Source organism: Triticum dicoccoides, chromosome 7B, assembly GCF_002162155.2.
Source record: "Triticum dicoccoides isolate Atlit2015 ecotype Zavitan chromosome 7B, WEW_v2.0, whole genome shotgun sequence".
Lineage (NCBI taxonomy): Eukaryota > Viridiplantae > Streptophyta > Magnoliopsida > Poales > Poaceae > Triticum > Triticum dicoccoides.
In genome coordinates this window covers 774,282,836-774,308,878 of record NC_041393.1, presented here as the reverse complement: position 1 = coordinate 774,308,878, position 26,043 = coordinate 774,282,836, and the positions used below count along the sequence as shown (strand labels likewise).

Genomic DNA, 26,043 nt, shown 5'->3' with positions numbered 1-26,043 from the left:
GGGATTGGGCGGGGAGGGGAGAGGGGACCGCGCCCCGCGGAAGGAGGACGGGGACGGGGAGAAGGTGGCGGCGGCGACGAGACGAGGACAAGGGAGGAGTACGATGGGAGGAGACAGGCCGCGGCGGGGAAAAGGGAGCGGGAGCGGCAGCGGCGATGGGGATAAGTGAGCTAGGGTTTTCGTGGGTGCACGAGGATGAGAGGGAGGGGGAGAGAGAGACGAGGGGGGGTGTGGGCTGCCGTTGGATCCGGGCGCATCCGACGGTGCTCATCCATGATCGCGTGAGATGGTTTTGGACCAATCAAAACGCAGTACCCTTTTGATGATTTTAAGACCATTTAAATTGGTCAAAATCGATTGAAAATAAGATGTTAACACATGTCTGCTATTTGACGGCCTAGAAAATTTATAAAAACAAATAGAAATCAAAAAAATTTGCATTGTGTTACCAAGTGTGACCTACTTTTCAGTAAGAATAACAAACTTTGAATAATGCAAATATCATAAAAAATTGTTCTCAGAAATAAGTTTTATGTAAGAGAATTATTTTTCAAGTGACCAAAATGATTTTTTCATGAAGAACCTAGCAAATATTTGTTGCAAATTTGGGCCATATCAATTTTATAAAATCTTAGGTCATATTTAATGTTCAGTTGACTAAATGATTGGGTGTTAAAAGCTTTGTTCCACCTTTGGTGAAAAAGACAAATTTTCGCCGATTTAGTTGGAAGCGGGTCAAATTTGAACTGCAGCTGCCTCATAGTTTGCTCTTTATTTTTTCCAAAATTAATTTCTAGATACAAAAGTATCTATTTAATAAGAGAAACATCAAAAAACTTCCAAGATTCGACCACTAGCTAGGAATGGTCGAGCCCGCTGTTTTGAACGCATTTTGAAACGGGCATAAAAAATTCAAAAAAATATCAGAAAAATGGAAAACCTTCGCATTGTGTCATTATATGTGACCAAATTTCCAGGAAATATAATAAACTTGTAATACGGAAATTATTTTTAAAAAGTGTTCTAAAAAATGAGCTATCATGCGTGAAGATTCATGGCTTTCAAGCCATATGATCAATCTTATGGCCACATTCATGGCATAGTTTGTTCAAATGATCCCATATTGTGCACAAGGGTGCATCTTGGAATTCCAAACAATGTTGCCTAAGGTAGTTTTCACTTTCATTGCACAAAAGAGCCATTTTCCATTTTTCGAGTGCCCCAAGTGAGGTTTTTTGTGAAGGACCTACCAAATAATTCTTGCAAAATTGGACCAAATCATTTTTCTAAAATACTAGGCCATATTTAATGCACAATTGACCAAATGGTTGGGTGTAAAAAGTTTTGATCCACCTCTGGTGAAAAAGACAAATTCCCGCCGATTCAGTTGGAAGCGGGTCAAATTTGAACTGCAACTGCCTCATTGTTTGCTATTTATTTTTTCCAAAAATCATTTCTAGGTACATAAATATCTATTTAATTAGAGAAACATTAAAAGTTTTCCAAGATTCAACCACTAGCTAGGAACGGTCAAGCCCGCCGATTTGACCGCATTTTGAAACAGGCATAAAAGATTCAAAAAAGAATCAAAAAATTGGAAAATCTTCACATTGTGTCAATATGTGTGACAAAGTTTCCAGGAAAAATAATAAACTTGTAATACGAAATTATTTTAAAAAAGTGTTCTCAAAAATAAGCTATCATGCGTAAAGATTCATGGCTTTCAAGCAACATTATCAATCTTATGGCCACATTCATGGCATAGTTTATTCAAATAATATCATATTGTGAACAAGGGTGCATCTTGGAATGTCAAACAATGTTTCCTAAGGAAGTTTTCATTTTCTTTACACGGAAAATTCATTTTCCATTTTCCGAGTGCCTGAAATGAGTTTTTTTTTGTGAAGGACCTACCAAATAATTCTTGCAAAATTGGACCAAATCATTTTTCTAAAATACTAGGACATATTTAATGCACAATTGACCAAATGGTTGGGTGTAAAATTTTTTGACCCACCTCTGGTGAAAAAGACGAATTCCCGCCGATTCAGTTGGAAGCGGGTCAAATTTGAACTGCAGTTGCCTCATAATTTGCTATTTATTTTTTTCTAAAATCATTTCTAGGTACATAAGTATCTATTTAATTAGAGAAACATCAAAAGTTTTCCAAGATTCAACCACTAGCTAGGAACGGTCAAGCCCGCCGTTTTGAACGCATTTCGAAACAGGCATAAAAAATTCAAAAAAATCAAAAAATTGGAAAACCTTCGCATTGTGTCATTATATGTGACCAAGTTTCCAGGAAAAATAATAAACTTGTAATACGAAATTATTTTAAAAAAGTGTTCTCAAACATAAGCTATCATGCGTGAAGATTCATGGCTTTCAAGCAACATTATCAATCTTATGGCCACATTCATGGCATAGTTTATTCAAATAATCTCATATTGTGCACAAGGGTGCATCTTGGAATGGCAAACAATGTTTCCTAAGGAAGTTTTCATTTTCTTTACACGGAAAATTCATTTTCCATTTTCCGAGTGCCTGAAATGAGTTTTTTTTGTGAAGGACCTACCAAATAATTCTTGCAAAATTGGACCAAATCATTTTTCTAAAATACTAGGCCATATTTAAGGAACAATTGACCAAATGGTCGGGTGTAAAAACTTTTGATCCATCTCTGGTGAAAAAGACAAATTCCCGCCGATTCAGGTGGAAGCGGGTCAAATTTGAACTGCAATTGCCTCATAGTTTGCTATTTTTTCCAAAAATCATTTCTAGGTACATAAGTATCTATTTAATTAGAGAAACATCAAAAGTTTTCCAAGATTCAACCACTAGCTAAGAACGGTCAAACCCGCCATTTTGACCGCATTTTGAAATAGGCATAAAAAATTCAAAAAAAATCAAAAAATTGGAAAAATTTCGCATTGTGTCATTATATGTGACCAAGTTTCCAGGAAAAAAATAAACTTGTAATACGAAATTATTTTTAAAATGTGTTCTCAAAAATAAACTATCATACGTGAAGATTCATGGCTGTCAAGCCAAATTATCAATCTTATGGCCACATTCATGGCATAGTTTATTCAAATAATCTCATATTGTGCACAAGGGTGCATCTTGGAATGGCAAACAATGTTTCCTAAGGAAGTTTTCATTTTCTTTACACGGAAAATTCATTTTCCATTTTCCAAGTGCCTGAAATGAGTTTTTTTGTGAAGGACCTACCAAATAATTCTTGCAAAATTGGACCAAATCATTTTTCTAACATACTAGGCCATATTTAATGCATAATTGACCAAATGGTTGGGTGTAAAATTTTTTGATCCCCCTCTGGTGAAAAAGACAAATTCCCGCCGATTTAGTTGGAAGCGGGTCAAATTTGAACTGCAACTGCCTCATAGTTTGCTATTTATTTTTTCGAAAAATCATTTCTAGGTACATAAGTATCTATTTAATTAGAGAAACATCAAAAGTTTTCCAAGATTCAACCACTAGCTAGGAACGTTCAAGCCCGCCGTTTTGACCACATTTTGAAACAGGCATAAAAAATTCAAAAAAAATCAAAAAATTGGAAAACCTTCGCATTCTGTCATTATCTGTGCCAAGTTTCCAGAAAAATAATAAAATTGTAATATAAAATTATTTTAAAAAAGTGTTCTCAAACAGAAGCTATCATGCGTGAAGATTCATGGCTTTCAAGCCAAATTATCAATCTTATGGCCACTTTATGGCATAGTTTGTTCAAATAATCTCATATTGTGCACAAGGGTGCATCTTGGAATGGCAAACAATGTTTCCTAAAGAAGTTTTCATTTTCTTTACACGAAAAATTTATTTTCCATTTTCCGAGTGCCTGAAATGAGTTTTTTTGTGAAAGACCTACCATATATTTGTTGCAAAATTGGACCAAATCAATTTTATAAAATACTAGGCCATATTTAATGCACAATTGACAAAATTGTTGGGTGTCAAAAGTTTTGATCCACCTCTGGTGAAAAAGACAAATTCCTGCTGATTCATAGTTTGAACTGCAGCTGCCTCATAGTTTGCCATTTATTTTTTCCAAAAATCATTTCTAATTACACAAGTACCTATTTAATCATAAATACATGGTTTGGCGGCGATACGTCGAGGTTTGCACGGTGGGCGAGGGCCCCAACTCTAGAGCGCATAAACTCGCATGCCCGCCGCGTGGTCACCGCGTGACTGTGGCATTGCCATGTGTTCTGGGCGGCCTAGGCATGTCTAGTGGGTTGGGCACTCCCTAGGTAGGTGCTAGGAAGAAAATCACAACATAAGATTCTTACGAGGAGACCGATCGATGCTCAAACATGAATAAGCAGCCAAGTGTTTGATTAGCGTTACGAGAAATGCACATGGCTAATGGGCGTGATTTTTGGCTGAGGATGATCAGTTACTAAGAAGACCATCTTCACAAATTTTCAGCTCAAAAGGAGGAGCCTAGGTGGTACTTGCTTTGCAAAGTACCACACTGGACATAAATACGAATGTTGAAGCTGGGCTCAAAATAATGAATGGATTGAGCTGGCATTTGGTGGAGGATGAGTATTTGGGTAGAGGAAAGCATTGTAGAAAATGGATACCATTTGGACATGCCAAAATGGTACTTCCTTCACAAAGTGCTTCTCTGAACAGAATAGGAAAATGAATATTGTTGAGTTATTTTTGAAATAGGCAAGGAAGGTTTTTGACATATTTGATGAAGATATGATCCAAACAATTTATGAGAATTTTTTGGGCATTTTTGGAATAACAGAAATATAGGTTGCTTCACAACCTAGTACAAAAATTGACACATGGACATGACACATAGGCAAAACTGATGAGATGGCACCTAGTCATCACAACCCACCACAATCTACAAGGTTATGACCATCTATATTGGTCGTTAACAACTATAAAAACAAATAGAAATCAAAATTTTTTGCATTGTGTTACCAAGTGTGACCTACTTTTCAGTAAGAATAACAAACTTTGAATAATGCAAATATCATAAAAAATTGTTCTCAGAAATAAGTTTTATGTAAGAGAATTATTTTTCAAGTGACCAAAATGATTTTTTCATGAAGAACCTAGCAAATATTTCTTGCAAATTTGGGCCATATCAATTTTATAAAATCTTAGGTCATATTTAATGTTCAGTTGACTAAATGATTGGGTGTTAAAAGCTTTGTTCCACCTTTGGTGAAAAAGACAAATTTTCGCCGATTTAGTTGGAAGCGGGTCAAATTTGAACTGCAGCTGCCTCATAGTTTGCTCTTTATTTTTTCCAAAATTAATTTCTAGATACAAAAGTATCTATTTAATAAGAGAAACATCAAAAAACTTCCAAGATTCGACCACTAGCTAGGAATGGTCGAGCCCGCTGTTTTGAACGCATTTTGAAACGGGCATAAAAAATTCAAAAAAATATCAGAAAAATGGAAAACCTTCGCATTGTGTCATTATATGTGACCAAATTTCCAGGAAATATAATAAACTTGTAATACGGAAATTATTTTTAAAAAGTGTTCTAAAAAATGAGCTATCATGCGTGAAGATTCATGGCTTTCAAGCCATATGATCAATCTTATGGCCACATTCATGGCATAGTTTGTTCAAATGATCCCATATTGTGCACAAGGGTGCATCTTGGAATTCCAAACAATGTTGCCTAAGGTAGTTTTCACTTTCATTGCACAAAAGAGCCATTTTCCATTTTTCGAGTGCCCCAAGTGAGGTTTTTTGTGAAGGACCTACCAAATAATTCTTGCAAAATTGGACCAAATCATTTTTCTAAAATACTAGGCCATATTTAATGCACAATTGACCAAATGGTTGGGTGTAAAAAGTTTTGATCCACCTCTGGTGAAAAAGACAAATTCCCGCCGATTCAGTTGGAAGCGGGTCAAATTTGAACTGCAACTGCCTCATTGTTTGCTATTTATTTTTTCCAAAAATCATTTCTAGGTACATAAATATCTATTTAATTAGAGAAACATTAAAAGTTTTCCAAGATTCAACCACTAGCTAGGAACGGTCAAGCCCGCCGATTTGACCGCATTTTGAAACAGGCATAAAAGATTCAAAAAAGAATCAAAAAATTGGAAAATCTTCACATTGTGTCAATATGTGTGACAAAGTTTCCAGGAAAAATAATAAACTTGTAATACGAAATTATTTTAAAAAAGTGTTCTCAAAAATAAGCTATCATGCGTGAAGATTCATGGCTTTCAAGCAACATTATCAATCTTATGGCCACATTCATGGCATAGTTTATTCAAATAATCTCATATTGTGAACAAGGGTGCATCTTGGAATGTCAAACAATGTTTCCTAAGGAAGTTTTCATTTTCTTTACACGGAAAATTCATTTTCCATTTTCCGAGTGCCTGAAATGAGTTTTTTTTTGTGAAGGACCTACCAAATATTTTTTGCAAAATTGGACCAAATCATTTTTCTAAAATACTAGGACATATTTAATGCACAATTGACCAAATGGTTGGGTGTAAAATTTGTTGATCCACCTCTGGTGAAAAAGACGAATTCCCGCCGATTCAGTGGGAAGCGGGTCAAATTTGAACTGCAGTTGCCTCATATATTGCTATTTATTTTTTTCTAAAATCATTTCTAGGTACATAAGTATCTATTTAATTAGAGAAACATCAAAAGTTTTCCAAGATTCAACCACTAGCTAGGAACGGTCAAGCCCGCCGTTTTGAACGCATTTCGAAACAGGCATAAAAAATTCAAAAAAAATCAAAAAATTGGAAAACCTTCGCATTGTGTCATTATATGTGACCAAGTTTCCAGGAAAAATAATAAACTTGTAATACGAAATTATTTTAAAAAAGTGTTCTCAAACATAAGCTATCATGCGTGAAGATTCATGGCTTTCAAGCAACATTATCAATCTTATGGCCACATTCATGGCATAGTTTATTCAAATAATCTCATATTGTGCACAGGGGTGCATCTTGGAATGGCAAACAATGTTTCCTAAGGAAGTTTTCATTTTCTTTACACGGAAAATTCATTTTCCATTTTCCGAGTGCCTGAAATGAGTTTTTTTTTGTGAAGGACCTACCAAATAATTCTTGCAAAATTGGACCAAATCATTTTTTAAAATACTAGGCCATATTTAAGGAACAATTGACCAAATGGTCGGGTGTAAAAACTTTTGATCCATCTCTGGTGAAAAAGACAAATTCCCGCCGATTCAGGTGGAAGCGGGTCAAATTTGAACTGCAATTGCCTCATAGTTTGCTATTTTTTTCCAAAAATCATTTCTAGGTACATAAGTATCTATTTAATTAGAGAAACATCAAAAGTTTTCCAAGATTCAACCACTAGCTAAGAACGGTCAAGCCCGCCATTTTGACCGCATTTTGAAACAGGCATAAAAAATTCAAAAAAAATCAAAAAATTGGAAAAATTTCGCATTGTGTCATTATATGTGACCAAGTTTCCAGGAAAAATAGTAAACTTGTAATACGAAATTATTTTTAAAATGTGTTCTCAAAAATAAACTATCATACGTGAAGATTCATGGCTGTCAAGCCAAATTATCAATCTTATGGCCACATTCATGGCATAGTTTATTCAAATAATCTCATATTGTGCACAAGGGTGCATCTTGGAATGGCAAACAATGTTTCCTAAGGAAGTTTTCATTTTCTTTACACGGAAAATTCATTTTCCATTTTCCAAGTGCCTGAAATGAGTTTTTTTGTGAAGGACCTACCAAATAATTCTTGCAAAATTGGACCAAATCATTTTTCTAACATACTAGGCCATATTTAATGCATAATTGACCAAATGGTTGGGTGTAAAATTTTTTGATCCCCCTCTGGTGAAAAAGACAAATTCCCGCCGATTTAGTTGGAAGCGGGTCAAATTTGAACTGCAGCTGCCTCATAGTTTGCTATTTATTTTTTCGAAAAATCATTTCTAGGTACATAAGTATCTATTTAATTAGAGAAACATCAAAAGTTTTCCAAGATTCAACCACTAGCTAGGAACGTTCAAGCCCGCCGTTTTGACCACATTTTGAAACAGGCATAAAAAATTCAAAAAAAAATCAAAAAATTGGAAAACCTTCGCATTCTGTCATTATCTGTGCCATGTTTCCAGAAAAATAATAAAATTGTAATATAAAATTATTTTAAAAAAGTGTTCTCAAACAGAAGCTATCATGCGTGAAGATTCATGGCTTTCAAGCCAAATTATCAATCTTATGGCCACTTTATGGCATAGTTTGTTCAAATAATCTCATATTGTGCACAAGGGTGCATCTTGGAATGGCAAACAATGTTTCCTAAAGAAGTTTTCATTTTCTTTACACGAAAAATTTATTTTCCATTTTCCGAGTGCCTGAAATGAGTTTTTTTTTGTGAAAGACCTACCATATATTTGTTGCAAAATTGGACCAAATCAATTTTATAAAATACTAGGCCATATTTAATGCACAATTGACAAAATTGTTGGGTGTCAAAAGTTTTGATCCACCTCTGGTGAAAAAGACAAATTCCTGCTGATTCATAGTTTGAACTGCAGCTGCCTCATAGTTTGCCATTTATTTTTTCCAAAAATCATTTCTAATTACACAAGTACCTATTTAATCATAAATACATGGTTTGGCGGCGATACGTCGAGGTTTGGACGGTGGGCGAGGGCCCCAACTCTAGAGCGCATAAACTCGCATGCCCGCCGCGTGGTCACCGCGTGACTGTGGCATTGCCATGTGTTCTGGGCGGCCTAGGCATGTCTAGTGGGTTGGGCACTCCCTAGGTAGGTGCTAGGAAGAAAATCACAACATAAGATTCTTACGAGGAGACCGATCGATGCTCAAACATGAATAAGCAGCCAAGTGTTTGATTAGCGTTACGGGAAATGCACATGGCTAATGGGCGTGATTTTTGGCTGAGGATGATCAGTTACTAAGAAGACCATCTTCACAAATTTTCAGCTCAAAAGGAGGAGCCTAGGTGGTACTTGCTTTGCAAAGTACCACAGTGGACATAAATACGAATGTTGAAGCTGGGCTCAAAATAATGAATGGATTGAGCTGGCATTTGGTGGAGGATGAGTATTTGGGTAGAGGAAAGCATTGTAGAAAATGGATACCATTTGGACATGCCAAAATGGTACTTCCTTCACAAAGTGCTTCTCTGAACAGAATAGGAAAATGAATATTGTTGAGTTATTTTTGAAATAGGCAAGGAAGGTTTTTGACATATTTGATGAAGATATGATCCAAACAATTTATGAGAATTTTTTGGGCATTTTTGGAATAACAGAAATATAGGTTGCTTCACAACCTAGTACAAAAATTGACACATGGACATGACACATAGGCAAAACTGATGAGATGGCGCCTAGTCATCACAATCCACCACAATCTACAAGGTTATGACCATCTATATTGGTCGTTAACAACTATAAAAACAAATAGAAATCAAAAAAATTTGCATTGTGTTACCAAGTGTGACCTACTTTTCAGTAAGAATAACAAACTTTGAATAATGCAAATATCATAAAAAATTGTTCTCAGAAATAAGTTTTATGTAAGAGAATTATTTTTCAAGTGACCAAAATGATTTTTTCATGAAGAACCTAGCAAATATTTGTTGCAAATTTGGGCCATATCAATTTTATAAAATCTTAGGTCATATTTAATGTTCAGTTGACTAAATGATTGGGTGTTAAAAGCTTTGTTCCACCTTTGGTGAAAAAGACAAATTTTCGCCGATTTAGTTGGAAGCGGGTCAAATTTGAACTGCAGCTGCCTCATAGTTTGCTCTTTATTTTTTCCAAAATTAATTTCTAGATACAAAAGTATCTATTTAATAAGAGAAACATCAAAAAACTTCCAAGATTCGACCACTAGCTAGGAATGGTCGAGCCCGCTGTTTTGAACGCATTTTGAAACGGGCATAAAAAATTCAAAAAAATATCAGAAAAATGGAAAACCTTCGCATTGTGTCATTATATGTGACCAAATTTCCAGGAAATATAATAAACTTGTAATACGGAAATTATTTTTAAAAAGTGTTCTAAAAAATGAGCTATCATGCGTGAAGATTCATGGCTTTCAAGCCATATGATCAATCTTATGGCCACATTCATGGCATAGTTTGTTGAAATGATCCCATATTGTGCACAAGGGTGCATCTTGGAATTCCAAACAATGTTGCCTAAGGTAGTTTTCACTTTCATTGCACAAAACAGCCATTTTCCATTTTTCGAGTGCCCCAAGTGAGGTTTTTTGTGAAGGACCTACCAAATAATTCTTGCAAAATTGGACCAAATCATTTTTCTAAAATACTAGGCCATATTTAATGCACAATTGACCAAATGGTTGGGTGTAAAAAGTTTTGATCCACCTCTGGTGAAAAAGACAAATTCCCGCCGATTCAGTTGGAAGCGGGTCAAATTTGAACTGCAACTGCCTCATTGTTTGCTATTTATTTTTTCCAAAAATCATTTCTAGGTACATAAATATCTATTTAATTAGAGAAACATTAAATGTTTTCCAAGATTCAACCACTAGCTAGGAACGGTCAAGCCCGCCGATTTGACCGCATTTTGAAACAGGCATAAAAGATTCGAAAAAGAATCAAAAAATTGGAAAATCTTCGCATTGTGTCAATATGTGTGACAAAGTTTCCAGGAAAAATAATAAACTTGTAATACGAAATTATTTTAAAAAAGTGTTCTCAAAAATAAGCTATCATGCGTGAAGATTCATGGCTTTCAAGCAACATTATCAATCTTATGGCCACATTCATGGCATAGTTTATTCAAATAATCTCATATTGTGAACAAGGGTGCATCTTGGAATGTCAAACAATGTTTCCTAAGGAAGTTTTCATTTTCTTTACACGGAAAATTCATTTTCCATTTTCCGAGTGCCTGAAATGAGTTTTTTTTTGTGAAGGACCTACCAAATAATTCTTGCAAAATTGGACCAAATAATTTTTCTAAAATACTAGGACATATTTAATGCACAATTGACCAAATGGTTGGGTGTAAAATTTTTTGATCCACCTCTGGTGAAAAAGACGAATTCCCGCCGATTCAGTTGGAAGCGGGTCAAATTTGAACTGCAGTTGCCTCATAATTTGCTATTTATTTTTTTCTAAAATCATTTCTAGGTACATAAGTATCTATTTAATTAGAGAAACATCAAAAGTTTTCCAAGATTCAACCACTAGCTAGGAACGGTCAAGCCCGCCGTTTTGAACGCATTTCGAAACAGGCATAAAAAATTCAAAAAAAATCAAAAAATTGGAAAACTTTCGCATTGTGTCATTATATGTGACCAAGTTTCCAGGAAAAATAATAAACTTGTAATACGAAATTATTTTAAAAAAGTGTTCTCAAACATAAGCTATCATGCGTGAAGATTCATGGCTTTCAAGCAATATTATCAATCTTATGGCCACATTCATGGCATAGTTTATTCAAATAATCTCATATTGTGCACAAGGGTGCATCTTGGAATGGCAAACAATGTTTCCTAAGGAAGTTTTCATTTTCTTTACACGGAAAATTCATTTTCCATTTTCCGAGTGCCTGAAATGAGTTTTTTTTGTGAAGGACCTACCAAATAATTCTTGCAAAATTGGACCAAATCATTTTTCTAAAATACTAGGCCATATTTAAGGAACAATTGACCAAATGGTCGGGTGTAAAAACTTTTGATCCATCTCTGGTGAAAAAGACAAATTCCCGCCGATTCAGGTGGAAGCGGGTCAAATTTGAACTGCAATTGCCTCATAGTTTGCTATTTTTTTTCCAAAAATCATTTCTAGGTACATAAGTATCTATTTAATTAGAGAAACATCAAAAGTTTTCCATGATTCAACCACTAGCTAAGAACGGTCAAGCCCGCCATTTTGACCGCATTTTGAAACAGGCATAAAAAATTCAAAAAAAATCAAAAAATTGGAAAAATTTCGCATTGTGTCATTATATGTGACCAAGTTTCCAGGAAAAATAATAAACTTGTAATACGAAATTATTTTTAAAATGTGTTCTCAAAAATAAACTATCATACGTGAAGATTCATGGCTGTCAAGCCAAATTATCAATCTTATGGCCACATTCATGGCATAGTTTATTCAAATAATCTCATATTGTGCACAAGGGTGCATCTTGGAATGGCAAACAATGTTTCCTAAGGAAGTTTTCATTGTCTTTACACGGAAAATTCATTTTCCATTTTCCGAGTGCCTGAAATGAGTTTTTTTTGTGAAGGACCTACCAAATAATTCTTGCAAAATTGGACCAAATCATTTTTCTAAAATACTAGGCCATATTTAAGGAACAATTGACCAAATGGTCGGGTGTAAAAACTTTTGATCCATCTCTGGTGAAAAAGACAAATTCCCGCCGATTCAGGTGGAAGCGGGTCAAATTTGAACTGCAATTGCCTCATAGTTTGCTATTTTTTTTCCAAAAATCATTTCTAGGTACATAAGTATCTATTTAATTAGAGAAACATCAAAAGTTTTCCATGATTCAACCACTAGCTAAGAACGGTCAAGCCCGCCATTTTGACAGCATTTTGAAACAGGCATAAAAAATTCAAAAAAAATCAAAAAATTGGAAAAATTTCGCATTGTGTCATTATATGTGACCAAGTTTCCAGGAAAAATAATAAACTTGTAATACGAAATTATTTTTAAAATGTGTTCTCAAAAATAAACTATCATACGTGAAGATTCATGGCTGTCAAGCCAAATTATCAATCTTATGGCCACATTCATGGCATAGTTTATTCAAATAATCTCATATTGTGCACAAGGGTGCATCTGGGAATGGCAAACAATGTTTCCTAAGGAAGTTTTCATTTTCTTTACACGGAAAATTCATTTTCCATTTTCCAAGTGCCTGAAATGAGTTTTTTTTTGAAGGACCTACCAAATAATTCTTGCAAAATTGGACCAAATCATTTTTCTAACATACTAGGCCATATTTAATGCATAATTGACCAAATGGTTGGGTCTAAAATTTTTTGATCCCCCTCTGGTGAAAAAGACAAATTCCCGCCGATTTAGTTATAAGCGGGTCAAATTTGAACTGCAGCTGCCTCATAGTTTGCTATTTATTTTTTCGAAAAATCATTTCTAGGTACATAAGTATCTATTTAATTAGAGAAACATCAAAAGTTTTCCAAGATTCAACCACTAGCTAGGAACGTTCAAGCCCGCCGTTTTGACCACATTTTGAAACAGGCATAAAAAATTCAAAAAAAAATCAAAAAATTGGAAAACCTTCGCATTCTGTCATTATCTGTGCCAAGTTTCCAGAAAAATAATAAAATTGTAATATAAAATTATTTTAAAAAAGTGTTCTCAAACAGAAGCTATCATGCGTGAAGATTCATGGCTTTCAAGCCAAATTATCAATCTTATGGCCACTTTATGGCATAGTTTGTTCAAATAATCTCATATTGTGCACAAGGGTGCATCTTGGAATGGCAAACAATGTTTCCTAAAGAAGTTTTCATTTTCTTTACACGAAAAATTTGTTTTCCATTTTCCGAGTGCCTGAAATGAGTTTTTTTTTTGTGAAAGACCTACCATATATTTGTTGCAAAATTGGACCAAATCAATTTTATAAAATACTAGGCCATATTTAATGCACAATTGACAAAATTGTTGGGTGTCAAAAGTTTTGATCCACCTCTGGTGAAAAAGACAAATTCCTGCTGATTCATAGTTTGAACTGCAGCTGCCTCATAGTTTGCCATTTATTTTTTCCAAAAATCATTTCTAATTACACAAGTACCTATTTAATCATAAATACATGGTTTGGCGGCGATACGTCGAGGTTTGGACGGTGGGCGAGGGCCCCAACTCTAGAGCGCATAAACTCGCATGCCCGCCGCGTGGTCACCGCGTGACTGTGGCATTGCCATGTGTTCTGGGCGGCCTAGGCATGTCTAGTGGGTTGGGCACTCCCTAGGTAGGTACTAGGAAGAAAATCACAACATAAGATTCTTACGAGGAGACCGATCGATGCTCAAACATGAATAAGCAGCCAAGTGTTTGATTAGCGTTACGGGAAATGCACATGGCTAATGGGCGTGATTTTTGGCTGAGGATGATCAGTTACTAAGAAGACCATCTTCACAAATTTTCAGCTCAAAAGGAGGAGCCTAGGTGGTACTTGCTTTGCAAAGTACCACACTGGACATAAATACGAATGTTGAAGCTGGGCTCAAAATAATGAATGGATTGAGCTGGCATTTGGTGGAGGATGACTATTTGGGTAGAGGAAAGCATTGTAGAAAATGGATACCATTTGGACATGCCAAAATGGTACTTCCTTCACAAAGTGCTGCTCTGAACAGAATAGGAAAATGAATATTGTTGAGTTATTTTTGAAATAGGCAAGGAAGGTTTTTGACATATTTGATGAAGATATGATCCAAACAATTTATGAGAATTTTTTGGGCATTTTTGGAATAACAGAAATATAGGTTGCTTCACAACCTAGTACAAAAATTGACACATGGACATGAACATAGGCAAAACTGATGAGATGGCGCCTAGTCATCACAACCCACCACAATCTACAAGGTTATGACCATCTATATTGGTCGTTAACAACTATAAATAAGGCAGCGGACCAGCACTGTTTGCTTTATGACCATTTCGTGTAAGGAAATTACGACCTTTCTGACCAGAATGGTCGCAATGGTTTAGGGTTTGGAGCCCCCGGAACAGCTTTTGACCAATTGGTCTCAAATGGTCATAGATCTATGACAAATACTTCCAGGGTCACTGACAGAAGGTCACTAGTTGACATATTTCTTGTAGTGAATGCAAATTAAGGGATATACTGCAAAAATCAAACAAATACCTTCTTGTGTTGGACGATGTCTGGTTTGAAGAAAACACCAATGAGATGGAGTGGGAGAAACTCTGGTCTCCCATTTCCTCTTTGTTGTAATGAAACGATTCATTTGCAAGACATGGAAGACACCGATATCTTAGCACTCTTTAAGGACCATGCCTTTTCTGGCGCAGCAATCAGAGACCAGAGCTTGCGTGAGCAGCTAGAGACTCTTGCAGAGAAACTTGCGAAAAGACTTGGTAGATCTCCTCTGGCAGCAAAAACTGTGGGTTCCCAACTCAGCAGGAAAAAGGATAAGGCTGCATGGGAGGATGCTCTAAGGATTGACAACTTAAGTGATCCCAGTAGAGCACTTCTTTGGAGTTATGAGAAATTAGATCCAAGTTTTGCAGAGGTGTTTTCTATATTGCAGTTTATATCCATAAGGCCATCAGTATTACATTAAGGAGTTGGTTCACATGAGGGTACTAGTAGGACTTATTGATTCATGCAATGCAAACAAAACAATGGAAGATCTTATGAGGGATTGCGTTAATGAGATGGTCAATGTTTGGTTCCTTCAACGAGTTAACAGATCCGAATATGTTATGCATGATCTTGTTCATGATTTGGCAGAGTCCTTGTCTGAAAAGGTCTGCTTCAGATTAGAAGATGATAAGGTGGCAACAATACCTTTGACTGTTCAACATTTGTCTGTCTATGTTAAGAGTTTGGAGCAACATCAACAATCTATCTGCAAACTACATCATTTACGCACCTTTATCTCCATTCAACCACTTACAGAGATGACGCAAGAGACATTTTCCAGCAGGTGCTGCAGAATTTGAAGAAGTTGTGTGTACTACATTTGCGCTTCTATAACAGCAGCAAGCTACCTGAATCTGTTGGTGAATTGAAGCACCTTAGGTACTTGAACCTCAGAGGAACTTCAATCTCTGAATTGCCTGGATCATTGTGTGCTCTCTACCACCTGCAATTGCTTTATTGCAGTGACGACATTAAAATTTTGCCTGAAAAACTATTCAACTTAACTAAGTTGAGATATCTTCAAGGATGTGATGAAATTCCTCACATATGAAAGTTAATTTCACTCCAACACAACAGACAATTTTGCGTGCAAAAGCAGTTGGGCTATGAGGTGCGACAACTGAAAGACATGAACAACCTTGGTGGAGGTTTATGTCTCACAAATCTCGAGAATGTTACCGGGAAGGATCAAGCCTTAGAAGCAAAGCTACATCAGAAAAGTCAACTTGAGAGATTGCACCTTGAATGGAGTGACAATGATGATATGGCTTCACATTATAGTTCACATTTGGAAACTCTGGAAGGTCTGATGCCACCACCTCAAATTAAGGGCCTTACTATCAAAGGTTACAGACATGCAAAATACGCAGGCTGGTTACTTGAGGATTCTTGTTTCCAGAATTTGGAATCACTTGATCTTGTTAATTGCAGCGCCTTACAAATCCTACCATCCAATGCCACACTCTTTGGGAATTGATCCTCACTTCTCCTAGAGCATGTCCCAAACCTGAAGACATTACCTTCACTTCCAACCAGCCTTGAGAAGTTACAAATTGAGAAATGCATGATGCTTATGTTTATTTCCAAGGATGAGCTAAAACAGCATAACCTGAGGGAGAACACCATGGTGACATATGACTTGAAGGCACGGCTATCTTCCATGTTGGAAGAGTATTCGGTATCAGAAATCAAGGAGGTACTATTGTCAGAGCATTCATCTCTGAAGCCCTTGATGATATTGATGGATGCTGATATTTCTCGTCTTCAAACCATTAAAAGTGCTCTAGAAAGAGTGGGGGATGAAGTATTGGTAATAGAGGATATAATAAAGGCATGGGTATATTGCCACGAGGATAGGTTGGGACTTGTTTTTAGAAGGAACATCAACCTGCCACTGGTTCCACCATCAGGGTTGTCTCAGCTTCATCTTTCTTTGTGCATCGTTATAGATGGGGCATTAGCTGTTTGCCCCTTGATGGTCTCACTTCTCTGTCAGTTCTTGAGCATCAACTCATGTTGGTGCCTTCGATCACTAGGGGGATTGCGAGCTGCTACAAGTCTTTCAAGTTTTTCATTATGGAGTTGCCCTTCTATAGACTTGGCACGTGGATCAGATTTTTTGCCATTGTCCTTGAGACACTGGAGATAGCACACTGCATGGTTGCAGCTGATTTCTTCAGTAGTGACTTCTCGCACCTGGTATATCTTTCCATGATGTGGTGCAGAAGCTCTTCATCAGCTGTGCTTTCTTGAAGGGTTGTCTTCGCTGCAACTTTCCATCGCAAGTTTTGCGTATGTCTCGAACCTGAATATGAAGTGTATCTCACATTTGCGAGTCAAGACTACCCTTGATGTTAGCTGGCCCGTACTGCTCACCCACATCCTCTCAGCTGAAGGTTGTACAGTTCCAAGAAATCTCGCTCTTGTAGGCGGCAAGGAGTGATCCTTTTCATTTGAAGAATCAGCAGATTTATCATCTGTCAACTGCGTGTCATTTTAAAATTGTGAAATGATTTCCTTGCCAGGAAATATGAAGTGTTTTTCATGTTTGAGGAGACTCCATATCTGTGGATGCCCCAATATATCATCTTTACCAGATTTACCATCCTCTCTTAACCAACTGTACGTGGATGATTCTGAACTCTTGAAGAAGAGTTGCCAATCACCTGATGGAGAAAGCTGACCAAAGATTGAGCATATCCACTCAATACAGATTGTTTAATTTTCATTCAGATTTGCAATTACAAAGAAAGAGAAAGGTAAACACCTCACCTGCTCACGCTCAAAGAGATGAACATTCTGTGTACTTTTTATTTCACAATTTTATATCTTGCATGTATCTTATGTATTAAAAAGCTCCCTTTATTGATTTATTAAAGTTTTCCTTGTTCATTTATTTCGAACAGAAGGCTTCCACGGACCAAACCTCCTCTCCACTGCCTGTCACTGAGGTGGAGTGAGTGTCTCAAGCTCTTATCATGCAGTTCAGCGCTTGCATTTGTGGTCGGTTGACCCCTCAGTTCACTTCATCGCTAATTTATCGAATCATGGCCATGAATGGCTCCACCTCCTTTGCCAAGACTTAAATACGCATATTATTATATTCTTACTCTTATCCTCGGAGCGTCACGTATGGTTGGTACTAGTTGTAGCTTGCATCTTTTGTGTGCTGTGTTGTACTTGTACTTGTGGACAACTAATCTTCATGTACCATCATGCCTGAAGAAATGTGTTGTATCGGCAGTTTTTTTATCACAACGGAGGTTTCTTTGTTCATTAGTATAGAATAAGGTTATCTATATATAATTTAGTTGATCCGTTTGCACTCAGTACAATTGATGTCTACTTTAGGTGGCTGCTTCTGGATACATATAGTTTTTTGAGTGCAAGTTTATTCTTGTCAGTTATTGGTGGAGATTGTTGAGTCAGTACTGCTGATCTCCATGTAGCATCTTAGACTAGCCACAATGGAGAGTAACATACACTAGTAACATACACATATCTCTAGACTATGTTACTACCTCAATAGTTAGTAGTAACATAAGTGTGGTAACATGCAAAGCTTCATTTATTAGGTTATAGACCCATATTGCATTGTGACATGTGATGTTACAGTAACTAGCTAAGTTACTAGTACTACATCTCTCCTCGTTAACTCATTGCCACATAAGCAAATTTGCTGAGTTGGACTCGATGTTACTAGCGAAGTTACTCCCACTGTGGCTAGTCTTACATACGTGAACCTGTGCAGTTTCTCCTGGACCACAGTGGAGTTCGCTTTGTCCTTTTGGTGTATAATAAAGATATCTTTTTTCTAGAAATGGAGGAGGACCCCCGGCCTCTGCATCTGGACGATGCATGCAGCCACTTTATTAATTATTCACAAAAGTCCTTACAAAGAAATACAACAGTAACTCTGAAGCCACCGTCTAGTCAACATCTGTCGCTACTCCTATCCTGTAGATCAAGGAATGCTCATAGTCCGGACCTAATACCACAAACCTCGCAGCCAAGCCTAACATCTAAGACCTGACAACCCAACCTAGCCACTTGCCGGGTCTGAGGCACACACTGGTCCGGCGTGCTCTCAGAGGCCGCCGCCGCCAACCGCCACCGCTCCATCTTCAGAACTGTACTGATGCATCGACCTTGCTCGATCTAGCTATCATTGATGCAACCACGGCGCCCAACGGCACCTCCTCCCTGCGCGCAAATAGCTGAGTACGTCGCGGACGCCACTGATACAACTCAGCGCCATGATGCCAAGTACCACCAGCCGACACAGCTTGAAGTCCTTGGAAGATCTATCGTGCGTAGCACCTGCCGACCAGGCATGACAAAGCGTAGCACCTGCCGGTCAGGCATGACTTGACATCTCTACCGAAGCTCCGTGCAAGACGAAGCCGCTCCACCTCTTGCCTCTGACTTCCAGCGTTGCTCCAAAAATTATGCTCCCAAGAGAGAAGCGACACCGCAGTGCCGCCATCATCCGATCTGAAACACCAGATCCTAGGGTTTCCCCCGGAGCAGTACGAGTAGGTCAACAGTAGTTACACGACGATGGCTCCATCAAGTTCACGGCGTAGAACGCCGCCATCGCCTGTCGTCGGCTCGGTTTTCACCAGCAACCATGTCTCCCCAACTCGCACCCGGGACTAGATGATGGATCTCGAGATCGGATCACCAAGCCTCTGGCCGGCCATCTCTAACGAAGAGATGACCACCACCACTGGCCAGCGAGATGACGTGAGATGAAGTAGGGCGCTGCCAGCATGAGTCCTGGCCAGCACCACCGGCACTAGGCGCGTCCGGGACAACGCCCCATGGCCGAGGACAATGGGAAGCACTGCCACGACGGGGACGTAGACCCGAAGCCAAGATCTGGCCCACCCACGCGCCGCCAAGTGGCCACCACCAAGCGCCGTTCAGGGGCAGCCCTGCCGCTATGAGGGACGCCGCGCCACGGGCAGTAGGCGCCAGCCACCGGCGGAACGACGAGGACGCCTCACCGCCACCTTCCCTGGGGACCACGCGGGCTTCGCCGGTGGCCCCTCCGGCGGCGGCGAAGCGGGGGAGGACTGGGGAGGGGCGGCTGGCGGCGCGGTTAGGGTATCCCCGTGCGCCAAAGGCGACGTGCGGGGGATGGGACCATTCTAGGTCAATAATAAGGATATCTGTACAAATATTCAATCAATCCGTTTATACTCAATCGATGTATACATCAGACCGCTGCTGGGCCGGGACACTGTGATGGCGGCGGGGAATTTCGCCTTCTCGCATAGGGTCCTTTGTGCGCTCGTCATTTTGGCAAAGAACTTCCCATTGAAATATGAGTTTTGATAATTTTAACGAATCTCAAAAATGGATGATTCCATAAAGAGTACTTGGCGAGTAGGTAAAACTCCTGCACGTACGGTCAGCATGTGGTTCACAAAATTCTGAAAGTATGCACTCAACTGACACATTTTCGTGTGCAGCATCCCCGATTCTCCTTACTTACTTCAGCACGTGCCATTTGCACTTGTGGTGAATGTTGTCAGGCATTAAACTTTTAATAGATAACCCCATCCCACTACATTGATCTGTACGCCTACTAAATCCTCACCTACGATGTGAGGACGAGGATGTCAGGACTGGTGAAGCTCCCACCTACGAACTGCAATGAAAACCATCTCCACTTGGCAACATCATCAGATGGGAGCGTATTGAAATTGATCACTATAGATGGGTTCATGACATCCATGTGGCTATGCCTCCCCACAGTACTAGCAAGTGGTGGTGGTGCTGGTGGTTGGGCGCTGAAAGGTGCGATCGATGTAGAGGAGAAGCTGCGGTTGGTATACCCAGACCTTCTTGTTGCAGGTAGCTCTGATGTACTAGTTGAGTTAATGGATCTGGAAACAGGAACAGAGATGTGGTTGAATTGCAGGTGCGTAATTGAGATTGTGCGTTTCTTGATATGAAGACAAAGGAGATGCATCGGCAAAACTATGGCTCCTGCAACCTGTTGTTTGAGATCGACCAACCATCTCACCTACAAACCATGAAAGTTCTCTCATACCTAGCAAGCTACCCAAGTAGGTAGGGTATGTTACAAATGTAGTTACCACCACTAGTAGAAAAGGGGGCAATGGTCCAGGCCGGTCCAGCCCATTAGTCCCGGTTCAATCCAGAACCGGGACCAATGGGGGCATTGGACCCTGTTCGTGAGCCCCGGGGCCGGACGGGCCACGTGGGCCATTGGACCCGGTTCGTCTGGACCTTTTGTTCCCGGTTGCTGGGACGAACAGGGACCAATGGGCCTCGCTCCTGGCCCACCACCATTGGTGCCGGTTGTTGGCACGAACAGGGACCAAAGGCAACCCTTTAGTCCCGGTTCATGCGACCAACCGGGACCAATGGTGGTGCCTATATATACCCCCTCGCGCAAGAGCAGAGCACACTGCTCTGTTTTTTCCGGCCGAGGGGGAGAGGGCTTGGTGGTGCTCTAGCTCACCTCCTATGCACACAAGGTGTTCGATGGAATGCTCGAGCCACACTACTTAAGGTTTCTCCTCTCCAAGCTCAACCGCCAAGCTCCATTTTCCTCAATATTTGTCTAGGTTTAGCGGTCCGTCACGCCCCGTCCCCGTCTTCACCATCATCGATCACCCGCACCGATCTCATCGCCGACACCACCGTGGTGAGCCTCTTGTTCTTATCTTCTTTCGGAAAGGAAAAATATTCTTACTTGTATGTTTAGATAGATACTTGCATTATTTTCTTACTTTTATTATTGCATCTTATATAGTGCGATGGTTTTGGTATCCGCCCCCGTCGGCCCTCGTCCTGTCTATGATTTGGATGTGGTATATATTATCTTTTCATAACTATTGGTTCATTTATTGTTTATGACAATTATGCCGATCAACGTGACATAGATTTTATTTATCTAGGAGGTTGTTGAACCGGAAATTCCAACCGACCCTATTGTCGAGAGGTTAAATTTAGTTGAAGAAGAAAACAATTTCTTGAAGGAAAAAATTAGAAAAATTGAGGAGGAGAAGATGATATTGGAGTTGCATGTTGCGGATGTCGTCGATGATCACAAGATCAAGATGGATGCAATGCGCTTGAAGATTAGAAAGATTAGAAAATATGCCATTCATACCGAGGCTTGGTATCATTATGCCGTTGGATCAGTTGTTACATTGGTTGCGATTATGATCGCATTTGTTTTCGCATTGAAATGTTTTACATAGTTTCAGTGTATGGTTTAATTAATTTAGATGCTCTGCAGAGCTTTATGTTGTTAGATGAGAACTATGTATGTACTTTGGTTTTAATGTGATGATGAACTTCTATTAATTTGGTCACTTCATTATATAATGCATGCAGATGAACTGGCAATGGATGTACGGTTCAAGACACACCTCCGAGTACATTAAGGGTGTGCATGATTTTCTCGAAGTGGCTGAGGCAAACAAGCAGAATGGTTTGATGTGTTGTCCATGCCCTATATGTGGGAATACGAAGTCTTACTCTGACCGGAAAATCCTCCACACCCACCTGCTTTACAAGGGTTTCATGCCACACTATAATGTTTGGACGAGGCACGGAGAAATAGGGGTTATGATGGAAGACGGCGAAGAAGAAGAGTACGATGACAACTATGTGCCCCCTGAATACGGTGATGCTCCTGAAGATCAAGAGGAACCAGACGATGTGCACGATGTTGTTGCAACGAGCGAAGCTGCTGAAGATCAAGAGGAACCAGACGATGTGCCCGATGATGATGATGTCCGCCGGGTCATTGTCGATGCAAGGACGCAATGCAAAAGTCAAAAGGAGAAGCTGAAGTTCAATCGCATGCTAGAGGACCACAAAAAAGGGTTGTACCCCAATTGCCAAGATGGCAACACAAAGCTCGGTACTGTACTGAAATTGCTGCAGTGGAAGGTAGAGAATGCTGTCCCTGACAAAGGATTTGACAAGCTACTGAAAATATTGAAGAAGATACGAATTGCCCGACAGTACATACGCAGCAAAGAAGGTCGTATGCCCTCTAGGATTGGAGGTGCAGAAGATACATGCATGCCCTAATGACTGCATCCTCTACCGCGATGCGTACAAGGATCTGAACGCATGCCCGGTATGCGGTGCATTACGGTATAAGATCAGACGAGATGACCCTGGTGATGTTGACGGTGAGCCCCCCAGGAAGAGGGTTCCTGCGAAGGTGATGTGGTATGCTCCTATAATACCACGGTTGAAACGTCTGTTCAGAAACGGAGAGCATGCCAAGTTGATGCGATGGCACAGTGAGGACCGTAAGAAAGACGGAAAGTTGAGAGCACCCACTGACGGGTCGCAGTGGAGAAAAATCGAGAGAAAGTACTGGGATGAGTTTGCAAGTGAGCCAAGGAACGTATGGTTGCTTTAAGCGTGGATGGCATTAATCCTTTCGGGGAGCAGAGCAGCAATCACAGCACCTGGCCCGTGACTCTATGTATGTATAACCTTCCTCCTTGGATGTGCATGAAGCGGAAGTTCATTATGATGCCAGTTCTCATCCAAGGCCCTAAGCAACCCGGCAATGACATTGATGTGTACCTAAGGCCATTAGTTAAAGAACTTTTACAGCTGTGGAATGGAAACGGTGTACGTACGTGGGATGAGCACAAATAGGAGGAATTTAACCTAAAGGCATTGCTGTTCGTGACCATCAACGATTGGCCCGCTCTCAGTAACCTTTCAGGACAAACAAACAAGGGATACCACGTATGCACGCACTGTTTAGTTGACACCGATAGTATATACCTGGCAAGCTGCAGGAAGAATGTGTACCTGGGCCATCATCGATTTCTTCCGACCAACCATCAATGTCGAAAGAAAGGCAAGCATTTCAAAGGCGAGGCAGATCACCGGAAGAAGCCCGCCATGTGTACCGGTGATCACGTACTTGCTATGGTCAATGATTTACACGTAATCCTTGGAAAGGGTCCCGGCGGACTAGCTGTTCCGAGTGACGCTGGGGGACACGCACCCATGTGGAAGAAGAAATCTATATTTTGGGACCTACCCTACTGGAAAGACCTAGAGGTCCGCTCTTCGATCGACGTGATGCACGTGACGAAGAACCTTTGCGTGAACCTGCTAGGCTTCTTGGGCGTGTATGGGAAGACAAAAGATACAGCTGAGGCATGGGAGGACCTGCAACGTTTGCACGAAAAAGACGGCATGCCTCCAAAGCAGTATGAAGGTCCTGCCAGCTATGCTCTTACCAAAGAAGAGAAGGAAATCTTCTCTGAATACCTGCTTAGTATGAAGGTCCAGACTGGCTTCTCGTCGAATATAAAAGGAATAATAAATATGGCAGAGAAAAAGTTTCAGAACCTAAAGTCTCATGACTGCCACGTGATTATGACGCAACTGCTTTCGGTTGCATTGAGGGGGCTTCTACCGGAAAACGTCCGATTAGCCATTGTGAAGCTATGTGCATTCCTCAATGCAATCTCTCAGAAGGTGATCGATCCAGAAATCATACCAAGGCTAAGGAGTGATGTGGTGCAATGTCTTGTCAGTTTTGAGCTGGTGTTCCCACCATCCTTCTTCAATATCATGACGCACGTCCTAGTTCATCTAGTTGACAAGATTGTCATTCTGGGCCCTGTATTTCTACACAATATGTACCCCTTTGAGAGGTTCATGGGAGTCCTAAAGAAATATGTCCGTAACCGCGCTAGGCCAGAAGGAAGCATCTCCATGGGCCATCAAACAGAGGATGTCATCGGGTTTTGTGTTGACTTCATTCCTGGCCTTATGAAGATAGGTCTCCCTAAATCGCGGTATGAGGGGAGACTGACTGGAAAAGGCACGCTTGGAAGGGACTCAATAATATGCAGGGACGAATATTCTTGGTCTCAAGCACACTACACAGTTCTACAGAACTCTACCTTGGTGACCCCGTATGTCGATGAACACAAGAACAGTCTGCGCTCCAAACACCCGGAGCAGTGCGAGACTGGATTACATGTGAACACATCAGGACTTTCAGCAGTTGGTTTGAAGCACGTATCAGAGGTGACAACACTGTTTGTGATGAGCTGTACTTGTTATCCAGGGGACCATCTTCGACTGTTACGATTTGGAAAGGATAGAGATAAATGGGAATATATTTTACACGATTGACCAAGATCAAAAGAGCACCAACCAAAACAGTGGTGTCCGCTTTGATGCAACAACCGAGAGGGGAAAGGACACATATTATGGTTACATAGTGGACATATGGGAACTTGACTGCGGACATGATCTTAAGGTCCCTTTGTTTAAGTGCAAATGGGTCAATCTGTCAGGAGGCGGGGTACATGTAGACCCACAGTACGGAATGACAACAGTGGATCTGAAAAATCTTGGGTACACTGACGAATCATTCGTCCTAGCCAATGATGTGGCACAGGTTATCTATGTGAAGGACATGTCTACCAGACCGAGAAGAAAATATAAGGAAGCGAATACATCATACGATGAGCCAAAGCGCCACATAGTTCTTTCAGGAAAAAGGGACATCGTGGGAGTGGAGGACAAGACAGACATGTCTGAAGATTATGGAAAGTTTCATGAAATTCCTCCCTTTAAAGTCAAGGCTGACCCCAGCATCCTGATAAACGATGAAGATTATCCATGGTTACGGCGCAATAAGCAAATGACACAAGCAAAGAAAAAGTAAAGACTTTATCCCGCAACTATTATGATGATACCATGCCAACTTTGTAACTGACGAGTATGATACCATTGTCCGTTTTGTACATGCACATGCTATGTGTGGGTCAATTTATGATACCATGCCAACTTTCAACTTTTTCAGAGTTCATTTGAAATGCTTTAATGTCTTATGGTTCGGCCCTCGTAATAATTAAAAATAGCAACAATAAGTATTTTGTTGTAAGTAGAAACAAAATAAAATAAATAAAGCAAGAAAGAAAACAAAAAAAAAGTGTTTTCAAATTTGAAAAGTAATGGCACTAACAGAAAGTTTATAATTTTCGTAAAACTAAAAGCAAAAAGAATTAAAAAATAAAGAAAAAAACAAAAGAAAATAAATAATGCAGAAAACAAAACAAAAAAAGAACAATAAGTATTTTGTTGTAAGTAGAAACAAAA

At 39.6% G+C, this 26,043-nt stretch overlaps 1 pseudogene; it reads left to right on the top strand.

The window, feature by feature from the left end:
• Window positions 1–103: 103 nt before the first annotated feature.
• LOC119339794 lies at window positions 104–17,584 on the top strand (annotated as a pseudogene).
• Window positions 17,585–26,043: the final 8,459 nt, after the last annotated feature.